Source organism: Palaemon carinicauda, chromosome 42 (assembly GCF_036898095.1).
Source record: "Palaemon carinicauda isolate YSFRI2023 chromosome 42, ASM3689809v2, whole genome shotgun sequence".
In the NCBI taxonomy this organism is placed as follows: domain Eukaryota; kingdom Metazoa; phylum Arthropoda; class Malacostraca; order Decapoda; family Palaemonidae; genus Palaemon; species Palaemon carinicauda.
The window spans coordinates 59,260,263-59,283,567 of record NC_090766.1 but is presented as its reverse complement, the minus strand read 5'-3'; positions in this window follow the sequence as shown (position 1 = coordinate 59,283,567).

The window sequence follows — 23,305 nt, the reverse complement described above, 5'->3', positions numbered from 1 at the left end:
GCAGACCTTAGTCTTCCTAACATTGACAGTATGTCTGTGCAGGTTTTTAGTCTATCTAACTGACTACTATACTCTCTCTCTCTCTCTCTCTCTCTCTCTCTCTGCAGACCTTAGTCTTCCTAACATTGACAGTATGTGTGTGCAGGTTTTTAGTCTATCTAACTGACTACTATACTCTCTCTCTCTCTCTCTCTCTCTCTCTCTCTCTGCAGACCTTAGTTTTCCTAACATTGACAGTATGTGTGTGCAGGTCTTTAGTCTATCTAACTGACTACTATACTCTCTCTCTCTCTCTCTCTCTCTCTCTCTCTCTCTGCAGACCTTATTCTTCCTAACATTGACTGTTTGTAATTGACAGTATGTGAGTGCAGGGCTTTAGTCTATCTAACTGACTACTATGCTCTCTCTCTCTCTCTCTCTCTCTCTCTCTCTCTGCAGACCGTAGTCTTCCTAACATTGACAGTTTGTAATTGACTGCATGTGTGTGCCGGTCTTTAGTCTATCTAACTGACTACCATGCTCTCTCTCTCTCTCTCTCTCTCTCTCTCTCTCTCTCTCTGCAGACCGTAGTCTTCCTAACATTGACAGTTTGTAATTGACTGCATGTGTGTGCCTGTCTTTAGTCTATCTAACTGACTACTATGCTCTCTCTCTCTCTCTCTCTCTCTCTCTCTCTCTCTCTCTGCAGACCTTATTCTTCCTAACATTGACTGTTTGTAATTGACAGTATGTGAGTGCAGGGCTTTAGTCTATCTAACTGACTACTATGCTCTCTCTCTCTCTCTCTCTCTCTCTCTCTCTCTGCAGACCGTAGTCTTCCTAACATTGACAGTTTGTAATTGACTGCATGTGTGTGCCGGTCTTTAGTCTATCTAACTGACTACCATGCTCTCTCTCTCTCTCTCTCTCTCTCTCTCTCTGCAGACCTTAGTCTTCCTAACATTGACAGTTTGTAATTGACTGTATGTGTGTGCCGGTCTTTAGTCTATCTAACTGACTACTATGCTCTCTCTCTCTCTCTCTCTCTCTCTCTGCAGACCTTAAGCCACCCTGACACTTGCACGAATTTGTGGCACGCATTGTTACGACTCGAGTCGTGCCAATGCCCAAACTAGTCGTAAACTGGCGTGAAGTGTTCGTAAACCCGTCGTGACATTTGAAATGTTCAAAATTTTGGTTACGACAAAATTTTGTGACCGGGTCGTGAACTATGCGCAAATTGTTCGTGAACTCGTCGATGCAGGAGGATGCGTGCCAGTGCGTGGCAATGCGTGCCATGCCACGACTGTCACAAACTGCCACGAATAGTTCACGAATAGCTCACGTCGAGTTCACGAGTAGTTGACGACATGTTCACGAATATGCATGCGTCGCAGCGTGGCCGTGCCTTCCCACTGACATGATCACGTGTACTTCCGCATTGATGGCACGAGCAGTTCACGACTAGTTTACGCATTTCACGAACAGTTTGCGCATAACACGAGCAGTTCACGATCAGTTCACGAACAGTTCACAAGCAGTTCACGACCACTGCGCGACAGTGGCACTCGCGTCATTGTGGGGGGTATATATAGAGCTTCCTGGACGCTTCTGTGATTTTGTTAAAGTTTTTATAGTTTAAAAAGGAAATATTTATTTTAGTGTTGTTACTTTTAGAATATTTTATTTTTCCTTGTTTCCTTTTCTCACTGGGCTATTTTCCTTGTTGGAGCCCCTGGGTTTATGGCATCCTGCTTTTCCAACTAGAGTTATAACTTAGCTAATAATTATAATAAAAATAGTAATAATAATAATAATGATAATAATAATAATAACTGATGGAATCTCTCTCTCTCTCTCTCTCTCTGTGCAGGCGACATCGTATTTTTGTCAGTTGAAAAAAGTATAAGCGATTTTCTCAAAGTACTCACATTATTCGTACTTTCGATTTGATGGTGATTTAATTTTACCGGCATTAATAGGGAAAACGTTTATATATTGTTGTGGTAGAAAATATGATATAATTATAATTAACTTTGATCAGCCCTTGTGCTAATTGTGTCTTTCTTTGAGGTGGGGTTGCCTTTTCTTGCTCTTCAGCCTCTGCCAGCCTTTTCTGCTGCTCTTCAACAATGGCTCGAGGAGCTGCCAGGTATAGGAATCTTCTCCCCTTTGCAATGGTGTATCTGACACTAAGCATGTTGTCTCTTCCAAAGCCAATCCAAAAATGACCAAGGGTTGGAGAGGCCTCGTTTTTATATGGCGTGGCCTAGTCAGCACGACAACGTCCGGATTGCGCAAACTCGTCGTGCCAATGCGGGAAGTGCGCAAACTATGCGTGAACTCCTCGTGCCAGTTCGTGTCAATGTGGACACGAACGGGCATGCATTCGTGAACTATTCGTGAACTCGTCGTGAACTCATCGTGAACTATGCGTGAACTAGCCGTGAACAGTGCGGGAGCCTCCCAGTTCGCTTCCCATAATGGCACGACTTCCCACGTCAAATTCGTGGAAAAAATTCGAGCAAGTGTCAGGGCACCTTAAGTCTTCCTAACATTGACAGTTTGTAATGGACTGTGTTTGTGCAGGTCTTTAGTCTATCTAACTGACTACTATACTCTCTCTCTCTCTCTCTCTCTCTCTCTCTCTCTCTCTCTCTCTTTCTGTAAATCTGACTTGCTTATCTTTTTCCCATGCACAAAATAATTCAGTCCGTGATATACGTTGCATAAATCACACGTAGTCAAGTGAAAACAGCAGATTTCTGTTGTTTTTTTTTATTCTTTTTTTTTTGGCAAATCCAAAATTTATGTGATGCGATTTTTCATGCCAAGAGCAATTCTTACTCGGGTAAATAAATCCTTTTGAATAAATCAGTAATATGGAAAGATATGATTTTTTTATTATGTTTCTTTTATTTATGAGGGAACCTTACCATTTTATTTTTATATAATATCCTTATGAGTTTTCATCCAAAGGGGACTGAGGCTGTTTTATATTTTAATATTTTAATTTCATGGTTATTAAGCTATTCATAACTTGAGGTGCTATGATAAATGAATGAGGTATGATTATTGATATACATCATTGGCAGTGAAAAATTACTCTCTCTTTTGTCTGTGTACAGATTTCTTGCCTTTCTAAAATTAAGAGTGTGGTATGGACTCTCTCTTCCTCTCTCTCTCTCTCTCTCTCTCTCTCTCTCTCTCTCTCTCTCTCTCTCTCTCTCTCTAAGGTTTTTTGTCTTTGTAACTGACAGTGTTATTAGCTCTCTCTCTCTCTCTCTCTCTCTCTCTCTCTCTCTCTCTCTCTCCTCTCTCTCTCTCTCTCTCTCTCTCAAAAGTTTCCCCTTGTTAAAGTTTTTTTCCATGCCTTAATGAAGCAATTAATAAATTTGCAACTCATTAATTCACATCCTTGTGAAGTATTTAGCACGGAAATTTAATCGCAGTAACAAGAAATTTGAATGAGAGGAACAGGGCGGCCAAATTGTGGTGGTAAGGAGGGGTCTGTAACTCTGCATTCATAATTGAATTATCATTCACTCGCTCTGTTCAGTTTTCCGTGACTCATTGCTGCTCTCCCTAGACCATTAGATTTGTTGCAAGGATCTCTTCACTCTCTTGTTATTATTATTGTTTTTTTTTATTAATGATTTTTCTTGCCTCCTGGCCTTGGGCCGACCTATATGTGATTTTATATTTATATATATATATATATATATATATATATATATATATATATATATATATATATATATGTGTGTGTGTGTGTGTGTGTATATATATATATAATATATATGTATATATATATAATATATATATATATAATATATATATATATATATAATATATATATATATATATATATATATATTTATCTATATATTATATATATACACACACACATATATATATATATATATATATATATATATATATATATATATATCTTCCTGTTTTAGGATCGAACAAACGTCGTTTGGTGTTAGGAGTCTAGAATAAAAAAAAAAGTATGATTGTAATAGTTTTTTGTATTTTTTATATTAAGTTAACAAATGTCTGACATTGCATTATTTTTTCAGTTTAAAAGTCTTAGAAAATATTTAGTGATATGTATATTTCTGCCGTATATATCATGGCTCTATATGTTGATATATGGTTTTTTTTTTTTAATGGAAACCTAGTTGTTTAATAATATTTTTTGATTTATCATGAACACGGAAGAAATGTTAGTTAATGAATAAACACAAAGTAATTGATTGAACATAATGCCATTTTCTAATGTATCTGATATGTAATCTGCGAACTGAAAAAAGAAATAAATTTTCAGAATTCCTGAAAAAAGAACGCCAAAGAACAGCAAATGGAAAAATGTAAAGATTTTAGTGAAAGGTATTAAGAGTACGAAAATTCAACACATTGAAAAATCAATAACATAAGGGCTAAAAATTCAAGTAAAACTGTTAAAATAGTAATCCGCTTAACAAAAGGGGAAATAAATTTTCAGAATTTCCAAAAAAGGATGTCAACAAAAAATGGGAATAAAAAGATTTTAATGGAAGGTATTAAGAGTAACAAATTTCAACACAATGGTAAATGAATAACAAAGGGGAAAAAGTCAAATAACAAAGTTAAAATAGTAATCCTCTAACAGAAGATGATAGTAGCAGTAAAATAGTTCCATGTGTAAAAAAAGAAAAAAAAAAATAGCTGAAGTACAGACAAGGAATCTGAGTCGAGCGAGAGAGTCGAATAAGTTTCCTGGTCAAAGTAAACTCGGGACAAGCGAGGTCGAGTCCCGGTGGACCTGCGAAAAAAAAAAAAAAAGTTAAGAAAAAAAAGTTAAAAAAAAAAAGAAAAAAAAAAAAAGACTCGTTAAGAAACTTTGAAATGTGTCGAAATGGCCGGTTGGTTTTTTCGGTGGTGGTGGTGCTCTTGCCTGGGAAAAATCTGTGTGTAAGAAAATAATCCTCTTCGTTTTCTTGAACGTTGTGAGAAAATGCGGAGGTCGTTTCTTTACTTTCTTTTCCTTCCTCCTTTCTTCTGCTTCTTTCCACTTTGCCTTTGGAGGACCGAGCTATGTTATTCCGTTTGATGTACATTTTTATTTCTTCTGATTTTTTTTTTTAATTTAGATTTAAAGGTTTTAAAAGCCGCTAATGAATGACAAGGGCAAGGGACAATGACATTGCCCTAGCAAGCAGGACGATGCCCTAGAGACTGACCATATATACATATGTTATTCCGTTTGATATAAATTTTTATTTCTGATATTTTTTTTTTTTAATTGTTATTTGGATTTAAAGATTTTAAAGGCCACCCAAGTAATGACAGAGGCAAGGGACAATGACATTGCCCTAGCAAGCAGGAAAATGTCCCAGAGATTGACCATATATACATATGTTTTTCCTTTTGATGTAATTTTTTTTTTCTTCTGACCCATTTTTTAAATTGGGTTTAAAGGTTTTAAATTCTGCTCATGAATGAGAGAGACAAGGAACAATTTCATTGCCCTAGCAAGCGGGACAATGCCCTAGAGACTGACCATATATACATATGATGTTATTCCGTTTGATGTACTTTTTTTTTTCTTCTGACCTTTTTTTTTTAATTGGGTTGAAAGGTTTGAAAGGATTCATATGAATGACAGAGATAAGGGACAATGACATTGCCTTAGCAAGCAGAACAATGCCCTAGAGATTGACCATGTATACATATGATATCATTCCGTTTGCTCTACTTTTTTTTCTTCTGATCTTTTTTTTTAATTGGGTTTAAAGGTTTTAAAGGCCGCTCATAAATGAGAAAGGCAAGGAAAATTGTCATCCCCCGAGCAAGCAGGACCATGCCCTAGAGACTGACCATATATACATACGATGTTATACCGTTTGATGTACATTTTTTTCTTCTGAGGCAAGGGACAATGGCATTACCCTAGCAAGCAGGACAATGCCCTAGAGACTGACCATATATACATATAATGTTATACCGTTTGATATTCATTTTTTTCTTCTGATTCTTTTTTATAATTGTGTTTAAAGGTTTTAAAGGCCGCTCATGACTAACAGAGGCAAGGGACAATGACATTTCCCTATCAAGCAGAACAATGCCCTAGAGACTGACCATATATACATATGATGTTATACCGTTTGATGTACATTTTTCTTCTTCTAACTTTTTTTTTTTTATAATTGTGTTTAAAGGTTTCAAAGGCCACTCATGAATAACAGAGGCAAGGGACAATGACATTACCCTAGCAAGCAGGTCAATTCCCTAGAAACTGACCATATATACATATGATAAGCACCCAAGCCCCGTCTCCAACCAAACTAGGGTCAGGGAGTGCCAGGCAGTGGCAGCTGATGACTCTGCAGGTAGACCTATAGGCTTCCCCAAATTCCCCTCCTTAGCTCACAAGGATGGTGAGGTTGCAGACTAAAGGAAATGAAGAGTTTGAGTGGGACTCGAACCCCAGTTTGATGATCCCCAAGCAGAGACGTTACCAATAGGCCACAACAGCCCTTGTTTTTTACCGAAATTTCTAGAATTTGTATTGACTAAACTGATCTTCAATATGTCGTAAATCCATAGATATTTAAGATATGGCTTAAGAGAATTTTTCATATTCTTCATTTCATCTTTCCATCCAAGTTCTTTTTTTAATATTAGCGAATATTTTTTTTTTTCGTGATTGTCAGAATACTTTCTCGTTTGGTCTGGTTGTCAAATGCCAAAGGGAGAATTTCTTATATGTTTTGGAAAGAAATTAAATCAGTAAGGAAATTGACAATATAAATAGAATTTCTTTTTAGCGAAACACTGTTCCATTTATACTTTATACGTTTCTCCTTTAGTCTCCCTCTCGCCCTGCTTCTCTCAAGTTTCCCGTTCATAGATACCCGAGTAAAATCAAAACTGTTTTATTAATTTGATTTAAAGACAACAAAGAAAAGTTACGTATATTGAAAGTAGCTTTGATCAGTAAATATATAAAGATTTATGAGTTTTGTAAGATGTTTTCCTACAAAAAAAAAAAATAATAATAATGTATACTTCCAGGTCATTAAATACTTATGTGGTGGGCTGATTATCAATAATATATAGCCCAGATCTGGTGAGAAAGGTCAAGATTGTGAAGAACTTGGTTAGATTATAACTGATCTTCACATTTCGCAAATAGGCAATAATAAGGATAAGGATAGGGGAAAGGAGGAGTACCCCTGGATAAAATCCAGTTTATAGCCCGAAGGCAGGTACTCGTAAAAGTATGACAAAGGCTAATTTTCCTTTTCATTATTACTTTTTTCTTTATTAAAGGTTTCTCTTTACGTATTTATTTTTCATATCAACGAATAGGTTTTCTATGACTGTCAAAAGAACACTGTGATAAATGTTCACCTGTGTTTTCTAGTATTGATAATATTTCCACGTTACGTCTGTCTTCATAACCCCTTTGCTTTCCTATGTTAATGTAAAATTAATTTTTATTAAGTTCTTTTTATTCCAACCTCTGAGATCAATAAAGTACACACTAGCCATGAATTTTTCAGTTAATTCAATGAAGTAAATAATTGAAATACATTATACATGTATAGTTATTCATTGAATTTCGATTTCGTCATGAGTACTTCATTTCTCATATACCCCCTAAGTGAACTTTATTTCCGGAGTGCAAATACATATATTTCATTTAATAAGTGCCCATAAATATGTTTTTATATCTGAAGTACGAATGGCACTCTGTCCTTTATTTATACATGAAATTTGCTGGTGAAGTATGACCATATTTCCTCGGGGATTTCGAATGAAGGAAAATCGTTCTATTTCGGAGCCAAGTTGAACCTTGACATGCGATTCGTCCATTTACGAAATATTCGTGACTATTTCCGAATGCTTTGGGATATAAGGTGTGACTTCATATTCTCTTCATATCAACATGTGATTTACTGATAACACGAATGTTTATAATCACTATATTATTTTATATATTATAAGGAGCGAGTGTCTGGTTATGTGTGTTTATATATATATATATATATATATATATATATATATATATATATATATATATGTGTGTATATATATATATATATATATATATATATATATATATATATATATATATATATATATATATATATGTCCCTTGTCCACGGATAATGAGACATTGGAATATGGTTTTTTTCACTTTATTACACAAGGTTCGTAAGTACACTATACAACAGACACACTCTCAGGTGAGACCCTTGTCTACTCGAGCGCACAAAAGCAACTAACTACCCTTCGCTATCAAAATGCAGTCTTGCTACAACAACATGCTGAGTTATAGGTTTTGTGGAATTCTCAAGATTATAGAGTTCATTTACCTTGACGTACAACACATATCTTCATACAAGAATTAGGACATACATAATATATATATATATATATATATATATATATATATATATATATATACATATACATACGTATACACATTTCTTTTCAGTCACCTTTAGCTCTCCCCGTTCCTCGGGTCGGGGACGCGAGTGATTAGTCATACCCTGGTGAGAGCGGGATGTGTGTGTGTGCATATCTAAATGTTTAGCCGTTCTTTTTGACGGGTTACGTACATCAGCTATACTCGTGTGTGTGTGTGTGTGTATATATATATATATATATATATATATATATATATATATTTATATATATATATATTTTATATGTGTGTGTGTATGTGTGTGTGTATAGTGTTGAGCAGGCATATCTATAGAATCTGGTATGACGTTCATAAGTTATGTCTTGATTTTAGCGATGTTTTCGGACGTATTAATCAAGAGTTCCTAGTTTTCAAAGTCAGATGAAAGTTTAGTCATTTCTTAATGGCTACTTTCGAGATTTCAGCCAATTTAATGCAAAGGTTAGAAAATGATGGTCAACATAGTAACTACTTTATTGCAATCTTTGGTTTTCTTGGCATGCTTCAAATTATATGCCATGCACATAATGTTGGTTACTATAAGAAAACATGTTGGTTATATGCCATGCACATGATGTTGGTTACTATTAGGAAATATGTTGGTTTTCTTATGCAGATGATGCTTCTCCATGTGCATTGATCCTATGACCTGGTTGCTGATTTTGTAAAAGATATTTCGCTAGGATCAGTGCATGATGCAAAACTTGATAATATGATTGCTAGTAGATACTTGATAGTATGGTTGCTAGTAGGTATTTGATAGTATGATAGCTAGTAGATACGTGATAGTATGGTTGCTAGTGGGTACTTGATAGTATGATAGCTAGTAGATACTTGATAGTATGGTTGCTAATAGGTACTTGATAGTATGGTTGCTAGTAGATACTTGATAGTATGATTGCTAGTAGATAATTGATAGTATGGTTGCTAGTTGATAATTGATAGTATGGTTGCTAGAAGGTACTTGATAGTATGGTTTCTAATAGGTACTTGATAGTATGATTGCTAGTAGATACTTGTTAGTATGGTTGCTAGTAGGTACTTGATAGTATGATAGCTAGTAGATACTTGATAGTATGGTTGCTAATAGGTACTTGATATTATGATTGCTAGTAGATACTTGATAGTATGTTTGCTAATGGGTACTTGATAGTATGATAGCTAGTAGATACTTGATAGTATGTTTACTAATAGGTACTTGATAGTATGGTTGCTAGTAGATACTTGATAATATGGTTGCTAGTAGATACTTGATAGTATGATTGCTAGTCCTGTCATCATCACCATCCTCTCCTACGCCTATGGACGCAAAGGGCCTCGATTAGATTCCGCCAGTCTTCTCTAACTTGTGCTTTTAAATCAATACTTCTCTAATTATCATTTCCTACTTCACGCTTCATAGTCATCAGCCATGTAGGCCTGGGTCTTCCAACTCTTCTAGTGAATTATGGAGCCCAGTTAAATGTTTGGTGCACTAGATTCTTTTGGGGAGTTCGAAGAGCATGCCCAAACCATCTCCATCTACTCATCACCATGATCTCATCCACAAGTAATCTCTCTTATAGTTTCATTTCTAATCTTGTCCTGCCATTTAATTCCCAATATCCTTCTGAGGTCTTTGTTCTCTCATTTACTAAATCTGTTGGAGATTGTTTAATTGTCGTACCATGGCCCATACAGTGACACAATGGAATAACTGCTAGTACTGCAGATAATTGAAAGTATAATTGCTAGTAGATACTTGGTAGTATGATTGCTAGTGGGTTCAGAACATTGGATCCCCAACTCACATCTTTTCATTTACAGAGTATCTGCAGTAGACTGCAACTCGTGTAGAATTCTAGATGTCCTTTCAGATTTTAAAATCACTTTCTAGATACTTGTCAAATCCATTTTCATTAATTGATTAAAAGAATTGGTATGCCGAGAAAGTCTTTGTAATATTTTTGGTAACTTGTTTATCATGAGTATTTTTTTTTCTTTATTTTATCGCTTTTTTAATACTGTTCCCCTGTTTGGTCTTCAGTAATGACATCAATTACGAAATGTTGCATAACAACTTTTATAAAAAAAAAAAATAAACATGAATTTAAAATCATTATTTTTATTTAGATAAGTTGAGACTATATCATCCACCACATGGAATTAGAATTTCAGTTTATTCTCTCAATAGATTTGAAGTTGATTTTCAAAACCTTTTCTTTTTGGGGCGTCCACTACAGACAGAGGCCTAGAAGTTTTTTTTTCTTGATGTTTAAAGGTTTAAAGTCCGCTCATGAATGGCATAGGCAAGGGACCATGACATTGCCCTATCAAGCAGAACAATGCCTTAGTAACTAACCATATATACAGTACATTTGATCAGCGCCCATGCCCCCCTCTCCACACAAGCTAGGATCAGGGAGGGCCAGGCAATGGCTGCTGATGACTCAGCAGGTAGACCTATAGGCTCTCCCAAACACCCCATCCTTAGCTCACAAGGATGGTGAGGTTGCAGCGACCAAAGGTACTAACGATTTTGAGCGGGACTCGAACCCCAGTCTGGCGTTCACTAGTCAGGGGCCTTACCACATTGGCCACCAATTATAAGTGATATTTATATTTATCATCATAGATCTATTATATTCATACGCCTTCAACAATATATTGAATCATATAATATATAGGGAATCATGTTTTTCTCTTTATTGATGTTTATTCAATGGTAAATCTATTGGGAGCCTTCAAATGTGTATATTATAGAGGCAATTTTCTTTTATTATAAGAGCTATGATTTAAGCCCTCGTAGCTGTTCCAGATTTTATTGATACGAGCATTTTAAATATTTTAAGGGCGTAAGTTGATTGATTTTTGCCTTGTGCTAAACAAATTACTAATTTGAAATATTGGAATATGGGGGACTTTGTATTTCTCAGCAATTTTATAGTTACATTTATACCTATTTCTTTTTTTATGGTACTCACAAATTTACTGAGTCTCTAGGTGGTTAGTGCTGTCAGTGGGCTGAGCTCAGGCTGTTCATTGTAGGCATTATTGATATGTCTTTGCAACCTACTCTACCTCTAGTCTCTCTATCCTGTCTTTTTTCTGTCTAGCTGTCCGACCTCTTAACCTTTATTTCATGGTGGCACTCTGGGGTTTTCCCAAAGTTGAACAATCTGCTAAATAGCCCCCCTGACCCTAGCGCCGATCCACATACCCCAAAATCCGTAAATCAAATCAAATCAAGATTTATTAGTCTTTGGAAGTTTTTGTCATTTTTTTTTTCATAAGTGTATTGCATTCTATGGGGCTTCTTATCAATGAATGTTTCATCTTGTTACACGTAAATGCATATGTCCTTTGTAATAGTGTATTGTGTAACTCTCGTTTTGCAGGTAGAATTCACGTTATGATGTTAAGTCAACGTCCTATCAAAACTTTACTTTCGTTTTTTAATATGATCTTCTCTCTCTCTCTCTCTCTCTCTCTCTCTCTCTCTCTCTCTCTCTCTCTCTCTCTCTCTCTCTCTCTCTCTCTCTCTCTCTCTCTCTCTCTCTCTCTCTTTTCTTGGTAATTTCTTCAGAAATTGCTATATTTCTTGGGAATATTTTTTTTATGTATTGAATGCTCAATGTTTTTATAAATAGTTTGTGTCGATATCTCCTCCCTCCTCTTCTTTGACTGGGTTCAATGACGCATATCTAGAGTTGATGACCTCACTTGTTGAGACGTCAGTTTAACAAAATATAAATTAATCAGGTTATTATTATTATTATTATTATTATTATTATTATTATTATTATTATTATTATTATTATTATTAGCTAAGTTACAATCCTAGTTGGAAAAGCAGGATGATATATGCCCAAGGGCTCCTAAAGGGAAAATAGCCCTGTGTAAAAAATGAAAGTAAAGAAACATATAGAATAGTGCGCTTGAGTGTACCCTCAAGCAAGAGAACTCTGCCCCAAGACAACGAAAGACCATGGTACGGGGGCTATGGCACTACCCAAGACTAGAGAACAATTATCTGATTTTGGAGTGTTCATCTCCTGAAAGAGCCTCTTACTATAGCTAAAGAGTCTTTTCTACCCATTAATATATTCGTTCCAGTATACACTGTTTACGATAGTGTTGATCAATTTGTTTTTCTGTGTATTAGATTTATGCATCTCGTAACCTCCAGCAATAGTAAGGACTCAAGTTTACTCACGTCGTGTCCCAAAGTCATCATTATTATTTTCATAATTCACACCACTTTTATTATTTAGACTTTAATTGAAGCTAGGGTGAAGGTCTACCAAAGTAAAAATTCTGTGCATATACAGTGCACATGTTTGGGAATTTGTTCAATTACCATTTCGGTTAAATTAACAATGCCAGAATCACGCATTTTAACCCGACTAATTAACAGCTGCCGTTCATTATTTTGATGCTTTGCATCCTAGTTATTTATTTTAGTTTTCATATTCAAGCTTTTGTTTTGAAGAACAGAAACAATGTGGAAAAAGTTATCGGAAATTTTCGTTATTTTATTTTAGAAGTCTATAAGTTTTGCTGTTGAAAAAGAAAAAAACTTTTTGCAAAAGAACTGAACAGAGTCTTGTTTTATTTTTCTCCTGTTGTTTCACTAACAGTCTCCAACGATAAATTACAAGTCTCCCTTGAAAAGCAATAGAGCAATTAGAGAATATAGTCCAATATTTCAAATTCTAGGAATTGGAAATTCCTTTTTTTTTCGTATTCCGATTCCTAACAAAAGAGAGACAAGTGTTTAGCACAAACCATTGAAAACAACATTGTTTCTTTGTTTTTTATTTATAGTAATTTTTGCTTATTTTTCCTTTGTTTATTTTTTTTTTTTGAGCAATATAGATTACTTAGAAGCAAAATTATTACTTCTTTAATGTTTTTATGATTTGTTTAAGGTTTCTGTAAGGCATTAACCCCAAAACATTATTTACTTTTCAAGATTATTTCTCCGTAAACTGGAAAGGGGTTCAAATACATAATATAGAAATATGTTTTAAAAAATTTTATCAAATGTTGGGAATAGCTTAATGAACATAACAAAGGAGAGAGAGAGAGAGGAGAGAGAGGAGAGAGAGAGAGAGAGAGAGAGAGGAGAGAGAGAGAGGAGAGAGAGAGAGAGAGAGAGAGATAATCAGACTATATTGAAAGGTAAAGAAACTTATTTTCATTTTCGAATATCTGAATTAGCATGCAGGATTTCTAATCTAAATGATTTCACGAATGATAAAGTTATGGTATTTTCCCAAACGTATACTATTATAGATCATATCTTCACGTTTAACCAAACTTCTTTTGTTATAGATCATATCTTCTCATATGACCAAACTTTTATTATCATAGATTAAATCTTGTCATATGACCTTTATTTCGAACGTTTACTGTATATTGCTTTTATTTCGTCATTCATTTTACGACTGCAGACTTAAAATTATTCAGTAGGCCTTATTCCCCACATAACACACACATTATATATATATATATATATATATATATATATATATATATATATATATATATATAATATATATATATATATATATATATATATGTATATATATATATGTATATATATATATATATATATATATATATATACATATATATATATATATACATATATATATATATATATATATGTATATATATATGTATATATATATATATATATATATATATATATATATATATATATATATATATATATATATCATCGTGTCCTCCTACGCTTATTGACGCAAATAGCCTCGGTTAGATTCCGCCAGTCGTTTCTATCTGGAACTTTATTATATATATATATATATATATATATGTATATATGTATATATATGTATATATATGTATATATATAATATATATATATATATATATATATATATATATGTATATATACATATATATATATATTTTTTTTTTCCTTTCCTGTCATTGTTTGTGGGTGAGGGAGTCATGCTACCCTGGTGAGAGGTGGTACCCCAAGAGGTACACTCGGAACCCACACTCTCCTACAAATTGCCTAACCAGTGAATTGTAACCAATGAAAGGTTTTAAGTTGGTAAGGGTTGAATCTGTGTGTGTGTGTGAATATCTATCTAAATATTTAGCCGTCATTTTTGACGGGTCTCGTTCACTAGTGTGATTTAAAGATGTTGGGTGTTTTTTTAACATCTTGACCCCTCACTGACTTCTCATGCCTCCCTGTGACCCATTGTTGCTCACTTCAGATTCCGAAGTTGTGTTTGAAACATTCCTCTTTTATCGGGTCGTTTGTTGATATTATAGAGGGGAGGGGTAAACGAGGGTTACTCTACAGTTTAACGAGCATTCATGAACCCTCTTCACCCGTTTCTTCCCCTCCATGGCTCCTTCCCTCCCCTCCCCTTCCCCTTCTTTCTCCCCTCCACTTCCCTTCCCCCTTTCTTCCTTCCCTCCCCTTCCCTTCCCTCCCCCCTCTTTCCCCTTCCCCTCTTTCTCCCATTCCCTTACCCCCCTTTCTCCCCTTCCCCTCTTCCTCCCCTCCCCCCTTCCCCTCTTCCTCCCCTTCCCCTCTTCCTCCCCTCCCCTTCCCCTCTCATTAACCTCCCCTCCCGTCCACCTCGTCTCCATCCCACTCCTCTTCTCCTTTCTCCTCCCCTTCTCCTTTCCCCTCCCTTTCTCCTTTCCCCTCCCCTTCTCCCTCTCCTTCTCCATCCCCTCCCCTCTCTTTCCCCTCCGCCTTCCTCCCATCCCCTTCCCTTTACCTTCCTTACACCCTAACCCTCATTACCTCCTAACAAACTGAGGAAAATATCGATGCTCATTACATCAATGGCCAAAGACTAACGTTATAGAAAACGGTGAAACGTTTTTTGTGACGTCATACTTTACACTGTTTCTTAATGCCCCATTAAAGGTAGTTGAGTTAGGAAGGGCCACGGAATGAACAATGTTACTAATCTGAGGAAGTGACGTAAAATGGTGGTTCTTATAGATTTTTTTTATGTATGAAACTGCTTGGATAAGACACTGTACCCAATTATTATTATTATTATTATTTGTTTTTTCTGTAGTCGTTGACTTTAGTTTTTGAGAGGCAAGTTTACCAAAATATGAATTAATCAGGTTATTATCATTATTATTATTATTATTATTATTATTATTATTATTATTATTTCTCTAGTCGATAACCTTAGTTGTTGAGAGGCTAGTTTAACAAAGTATAAATTAATCAGGCTATTTATTATTATTATTATTATTATTATAATTTTTATTATTATTATTAGTTAAACTACAACCGTAGTTGGAAAAGCAGGAGGCTATAAGACCAAGGGCTCCTATAAGTAAAAATAGCCCAATGAGGAAAGGAAATAAGGAAATGAACGAACTACAAGAGAAGTAACCAAAAATGAAAATACGTATTTTAAGAACAGTAACACCATTCAAATAGATCTTTCTTAAACAAGCTATAAAAAGAGACTTATGTCAGCCTATCCATCATAAAATCATTCGCTGCATATGGTCTGGTTTCAAATGCAGCCAGTGAAAGGACTCTTCATCACGAATGTTATTTATTATTATTCATTCTTATTCTTCTCCCTCCAAAAACCTGTAATCCCTTGACACTCCTCCACCTGCCCTGCGAGAACTCCATTTCCCTTCCAAATCTCATAAAGAGCATTGACTGATGTGTATCTCCCCTTAGAGAAATTATCGCTCCCCTGAATATCCTGTTGTATATATTGTCGCAGGAGAGAGAGAGAGAGAGAGAGAGAGAGAGAGAGAGAGAGAGAGAGAGAGAGAGAGAGAGAGAGAGAGAGAGCCCCTCTGATTTATGCGAGCTCTCCTTCTTCGAAAAATATTCAAGAAATAGTTTCATCTCGTATTTTTGAACTTTGAATAAAATAGAAGTTTGAGGCTCTCTCCAATATTGGATGAGTATTTCTTTTTTGACATTTTTATTTGGTTGCCAGTATATATATCGAGATTGTTTTTCACTTTATTATTTGTGATTTTTTTAGGGGTTAGATCATGTTTGGTACGGCTCCCCAAACTATTTTTGGTACGGTTAGATATTTGTGTTTATTGTCTTTGGGTTGTGGAGGCTTATTAGAAACATCTCTGCCTGGCGACAGCCGGACTGGGTTTCGAGACCCACTCAAGCTCGATAATTTCTTGTAGTGTCTGCAATTATACAATCCGTGTGAGCTAAGATGGAGGTTTGGGGAAGCTTATAGGTCTATCTGCTGAGTGATTAGCAGCCATAGCCTGGTTCTCCTTGGTCCTAGATTGGGTTGAGAGGGGCCTTGGTCACTGATCATATGTATATATGGTCAATGTCTTTTTATGGCATTGTCTTGGTTGTTAGAACATTGCCACTGTCCCTTGTTTCTGCCATTCATGAGCGGCCTTTAAATCTTCAAACTGCATAAAATGCAGCATATTTGTCAGCTTCGGGACCATGGAGGAAAATTATGTTCCTAACTCCAAAAGTAAATTGTCCAAATGAATGATTGAGTTAATTGGCTCTGTTGTATAACTTTAATACAGTATATATATATATATATATATATATATATATATATATATATATATATATATATAATGCAGTATATATAACAATGCAAAATTCGACGGGATATTTCCGCCAAAGAAAAATAACAGCACGTTTTAATGATATGCTTACTGTAATTAACATCCGTAGAATAGCCTGAGTGATAAGTTGATATTTATGTTGAATTGAATGCATTCTTAGACAAAAAGTTTTATGCTTTCATTTAGATTAATGACCCATACAAGGAGTAAACGTTGCATCTGAAGGGGAGATGATGTAGATAGGCTCATCATGTGACTTTTTTAAGACGTGGTGCTACTTGCTACTAATCCAGGAATTTTCATAGATTGTCTGAGAGATGTTGGTTTTAAATTCTTTTAGCATTAGTGGGAAGTATAAAGGAATGCTAAGAAAAATAAATTAAAGGAAATTTAGGTTTTTCTTTTTGTTAGAAGCTACCAAGGTCATATCAGTAATATCCTGTAATGTTAGAGACTACCAAGGTCATATCTGTAATATCCTGTAATGTTAGAAGCTACCAATGTCACATCAGTATTATCCTGTAATGTTAGAAGCTACCAATGTCACATCAGTATTATCCTGTAATATTAGAAGCTACTAAGGTCATATCAGTATTATCCTGTAATGTTAGAAGCTACCAAGGTCATATCTGTAATACCCTGTAATGTTAGAAGCTACCATAGTCACATCAGTAATATCCTGTAGTGTTAGAAGCTACCAATGTCACATCAGTAATATCCTGTAATGTTATAGACTACCAAGGTCATATCTGTAATATCCTGTAATGTTAGAAGCTACCATAGTCACATTAGTAATATCCTGTAATGTTACAGACTCCCAAGGTCATATCAGTAATATCCTGTAATGTTACAGACTCCCAAGGTCATATCAGTAATATCCTGTAATGTTAGAAGCTACCATAGTCACATCAGTAATATCCTGTAATGTTATAGACTACCAAGGTCATATCTGTAATATCCTGTAATGTTAGAAGCTACCATAGTCACATTAGTAATATCCTGTAATGTTACAGACTCCCAAGGTCATATCAGTAATATCCTGTAATGTTACAGACTCCCAAGGTCATATCAGTAATATCCTGTAATGTTAGAAGCTACCAATGTCACATCAGTAATATCCAGTAATGTTATAGACTACCAAGGTCATATCTGTAATATCCTGTAATGTTAGAAGCTACCAAGGTCACATCAGTAATATCCTGTAATGTTACAGACTCCCAAGGTCATATCAGTAATATCCTGTAATGTTAGAAGCTACCATAGTCACATCAGTAATATCCTGTAATGTTAGAAGCTACCAAGGTCACATTAGTATTATCATGTAATGTTAGAAGCTACCAATGTCACATCAGTATTATCCTGTAATATTAGAAGCTACTAAGGTCATATTAGTATTATCCTGTAATGTTACAGACTCCCAAGGTCATATCAGTAATATTCTGTAATGTTAGAAGCTACCAATGTCACATCAGTATTATCCTGTAATATTAGAAGCTACTAAGGTCATATCAGTAATATCCTGTAATGTTACAGACTCCCAAGGTCATATCAGTAATATTCTGTAATGTTAGAAGCTACCAATGTCACATCAGTATTATCCTGTAATATTAGAAGCTACTAAGGTCATATCAGTATTATCCTGTAATGTTAGAAGCTACCAAGGTCATATCTGTAATACCCTGTAATATTAGAAGCTACCATAGTCACATCAGTAATATCCTGTAGTGTTAGAAGCTACCAAGGTCACATTAGTATTATCATGTAATGTTAGAAGCTACCAATGTCACATCAGTATTATCCTGTAATATTAGAAGCTACTAAGGTCATATCAGTAATATTCTGTAATGTTAGAAGCTACCAATGTCACATCATTATTATCCTGTAATATTAGAAGCTACTAAGGTCATATCAGTATTATCCTGTAATGTTAGAAGCTACCAAGGTCATATCTGTAATACCCTGTAATGTTAGAAGCTACCATAGTCACATTAGTAATATCCTGTAATGTTAGAAGCTACCAAGGTGACATCAGTAATATCCTGTAATGTTAGAAGCTACCAAGGTCACATCAGTAATATCCTGTAATGTTAGAAGCTACAAAGGTCATATTAGTAATATTCTGTAATGTTAGAAGCTACCAAGGTCACATCAGTAATATCCTGTAATGTTAGAAGCTACCAAGGTCACATGAGTAATATCCTGTAATGTTAGAAGCTACCAAGGTCACATCAGTAATATCCTGTAATGTTAGAAGCTACAAGGGTCACATCAGTAATATCCTATTATGTTAGAAGCTACCAAGGTCACATCAGTAATATCCTGTAATGTTAGAAGCTACCAAGGTCACATCAGTAATATCCTGTAATGTTAGAAGCTACCAATGTCACATCAGTAATATCCTGTAATGTTAGAAGCTACAAAGGTCATATTAGTAATATCCTGTAATATTAGAAGCTACTAAGGTCACATCAGTATTATCCTGTAATGTTAGAGACTACCAAGGTCATATCAGTAATATCCTGTAATGTTACAGACTCCCAGGGTCATATCAGTAATATCCTGTAATGTTAGAAGCTACCATAGTCACATCAGTAATATCCTGTAATGTTAGAAGCTACCAATGTCACATTAGTATTATCATGTAATGTTAGAAGCTACCAATGTCACATCAGTATTATCCTGTAATATTAGAAGCTACTAAGGTCATATCAGTATTATCCTGTAATGTTACAGACTCCCAAGGTCATATCAGTAATATTCTGTAATGTTAGAAGCTACAACAGTCACATCAGTAATATCCTGTAATGTTAGAAGCTACCAAGGTCATATCAGTAATATCCTGTAATGTTAGAAACTACCAAGATCATATCAGTAATATCCTGTAATGTTAGAAACTACCAAGGTCATATTAGTAATATCCTGTAATGTTAGAAGCTACCAAGATCATATCAGTAATATCCTGTAATGTTAGAAACTACCAAGGTCATATTAGTAATATCCTGTAATGTTAGAAACTACCAAGGTCATATTAGTAATATCCTGTAATGTTAGAAACTACCAAGATCATATCAGTAATATCCTGTAATGTTAGAAACTACCAAGGTCATATTAGTAATATCCTGTAATGTTAGAAGCTACCAAGATCATATCAGTAATATCCTGTAATGTTAGAAGCTACCAAGGTCACATCAGTAATATCCTGTAATGTTAGAAGCTACCAAGGTCACATCAGTAATATCCTGTAATGTTAGAAGCTACCAAGGTCACATCAGTAATATCCTGTAATGTTAGAAGCTACCAAGGTCACATCAGTAATATCCTGTAATGTTAGAAGCTACCTAGGTCACATTAGTAATATCCTGTAATGTTAGAAGCTACTAAGGTCATATCAGTAATATCCTGTAATGTTAGAAGCTACCTAAGTCACATTAGTAATATCCTGTAATGTTAGAAGCTACCTAAGTCACATTAGTAATATCCTGTAATGTTAGAAGCTACTAATGTCATATCAGTAATATTCTGTAAAAAAAAAAAAAGCCAAGGGAGTTCGTTCACAAATATTTAAAGGAAAACAGGTTCATTAAAGAATAGATTCCTCTCAAGATCCTCAGAAAAGACATATTATGGACGAGTGCATTGATTCCCAAACCTTTTAAGGCATGCGCCCCCTTGCCTTACAGATGGAGTCCCTACGACCCCCCCCCCCTCTTCCTTGATACACTTTTTTGATACATTTGTTTATAATTCCAATGTCAATTCTATTATCTACAATTTATATACTAGATTCTCTGCCTTAGTGTTTTTATATAAGTTATATCATTCAGATGTTGTGAAGAAAAAAAAATTATATTCTTTGAATGCTCTTAATGCCACCTTGTCGACCCCAATCACAGATTTTTCTCACCGGCCCCCAGTATCAATCCACCCCATGGGGGCGGTTCCGCTCATTATGGGAGCCACTGGACTAACTTACATTTGTGTGAGGTTATTGACTATCACAAATCATCAGCATTGACTGAAAGATTGTCACTTTTTTATGTGAGAAAAAGAATACCATTTTATAAAAGATTTTATTTTCAAAATTTTATAAATGCTATTTGTTTTTCATAACAAAACTGAAATGCATAAATGTTTGTTTGTGCTTGTGTCACCTGTCATTCGCAGGTATGTTTCAGTGAGTAAAATATGTGAAAATATTCAAGCTATACAAAAATTGACGTCATGATATTTTTGAACCCTGATAGGAGGTTATTAAATTGTTTAATTAAATTTTATCTCCATTTGTTTAATTCTCAGATTTTATGCCATTTTTATTTCTATATAGTAAAGAAGGATTCAAAATAATTTTTTTTTCTTTAATAATTCGTGATGATAAGCTTGTTTATACAGCTTATAATTTATATAGATTAGGGCTTTTCATTTTCGTTATTAAAAAAATTGACTGATTTTACATTTTCTAAATATATTTTTGAGTTATTCCAGCGAAACCTGCTCTTCTAATTCAATCTGTTATTATGTTTCGTCTCTGTCTGTACAAATGTATCTTCAGTTTCATTCTTATTTCGAAATATATCCATTGTATGGTGTTTAAAATATATTTTAATCATTACATTTTCGTCTTAGTTTGAGGAAGGGGGGGGGGTGTTAGGCGACGCATATAGTTACTATGTCAGAAAATAGTAGTGACTGGCTGTTGACACCACAAGATATATACTGATGGTAGATTTGCAGTATTATTAAAACTCGCATAAAAGAGATCTTTAATCACCAACCATATAATTCACAATCAGAGCCACAGATTTAGCTTAATCCCATGAATAGGTAAAAAAGTAGAAATGATAAAAAAAAATATGCAGAATTCAGTGAGGAAAAATAAAAAATTATCATCGTTAATAGAATGACATTTCCGTTTAGGGAAACAATTTAAAAAAGGACTCATCTTAAAAATGCTGAAAGTCTTAATAAGATAGCCATGTTTCTCTCTCTCTCTCTCTCTCTCTCTCATCTCTCTCTCTCTCTCTCTCTCTCTCTCTCTCAGTATAGAAGAGGAAATCTTTAATTACTCATAATAGGAGAGAGAGAGAGAGAGAGAGAGAGGAGAGAGAGAGGAGAGAGAGAGAGGAGAGAGAGAGAGAGAGAGAGAGTTTCCAGGAGGCGGTGCGACTCACATACTTAGAAATTCAGAATGTTAAGTAAATTCCCAACAATCTCAATAAGTAGGCCATGTTAAGTGCAAGGAAAGTTTGGCGTTATATTCAGAACGCAAACGGGAACTTTCCTTGTAAATTAAAGACGCAATTAGAGAGAGAGAGAGAGAGAGAGAGATGAGAGAGAGAGGAGAGAGAGAGAGAGAGAGAGAGAGAGAGAGAGATGATCTAAGGGGAGCGCCTTAGACATGGTTAATTGTCATTAGTTGAGTCATGGCGTGTAAAACGAATTGATGTACAGTTGAACACAGGAATTCATGATACACCTCGCTCTGAAGTTCTCACAGTTGCCCCCTTACTGCGTGACGCGTTCCTGTGTTTAGCCCCACCCATCACCTCTACCATCTCTTCCTGTAGACTGTTTGGTTACTCGCCGCGAAGTAAGGGTGTGGCTGGGTCTTCTTTTTCCTCACCGTTGTCCCTACATTAAGGGGTCAGTTGCCTGATGCACCCTCTCCAATGACATCTATCAAAGGCATCCTCTTCCACCAAACATCTTCTCTCCTTATCTTCCTTCCCCTTATCTCGCTATCTAATTCTCTGACTGGGTACTCTTCCTCGAAGCGAGATGTACCAAGTATTCCTTTGTCCAACTGTACATGCTATGTAAAGACTCGCTCTCTGGTATATCATCATAAACGCTGGAATTTTCTTTCTGTATTTTTTCTGTTATATGTTTATATTGCATGTAACCTAGCGCTGCTTATTCCCCCAGAGGACTACGTTTTTCCTTTCGTATATCTTTACAGGAAATATGCAACTTCTTCTTCTTCTTCTTCTTCTTCTTATTATTATTATTATTATTATTATTATTATTATTATTATTATTATTATTATTAATATTATTATTACTAGCTAAGCTACAACCCTAGTTTGAAAAGCAGGATGCCATAAGCCCAAGGGTTCAACAGGGAAAAATAGCCGAGTGAGGAAAGGAAATAAGGAAATGAATAAACTATAAGGAAATTAATTAACAAATAAAATAAAACGTTTTAAGAATAGTAACAACATTAAAACATCTTTCATATAGAAACGATAAAAACAGACTTATGTCTGCCTATTCACCACAAAAACA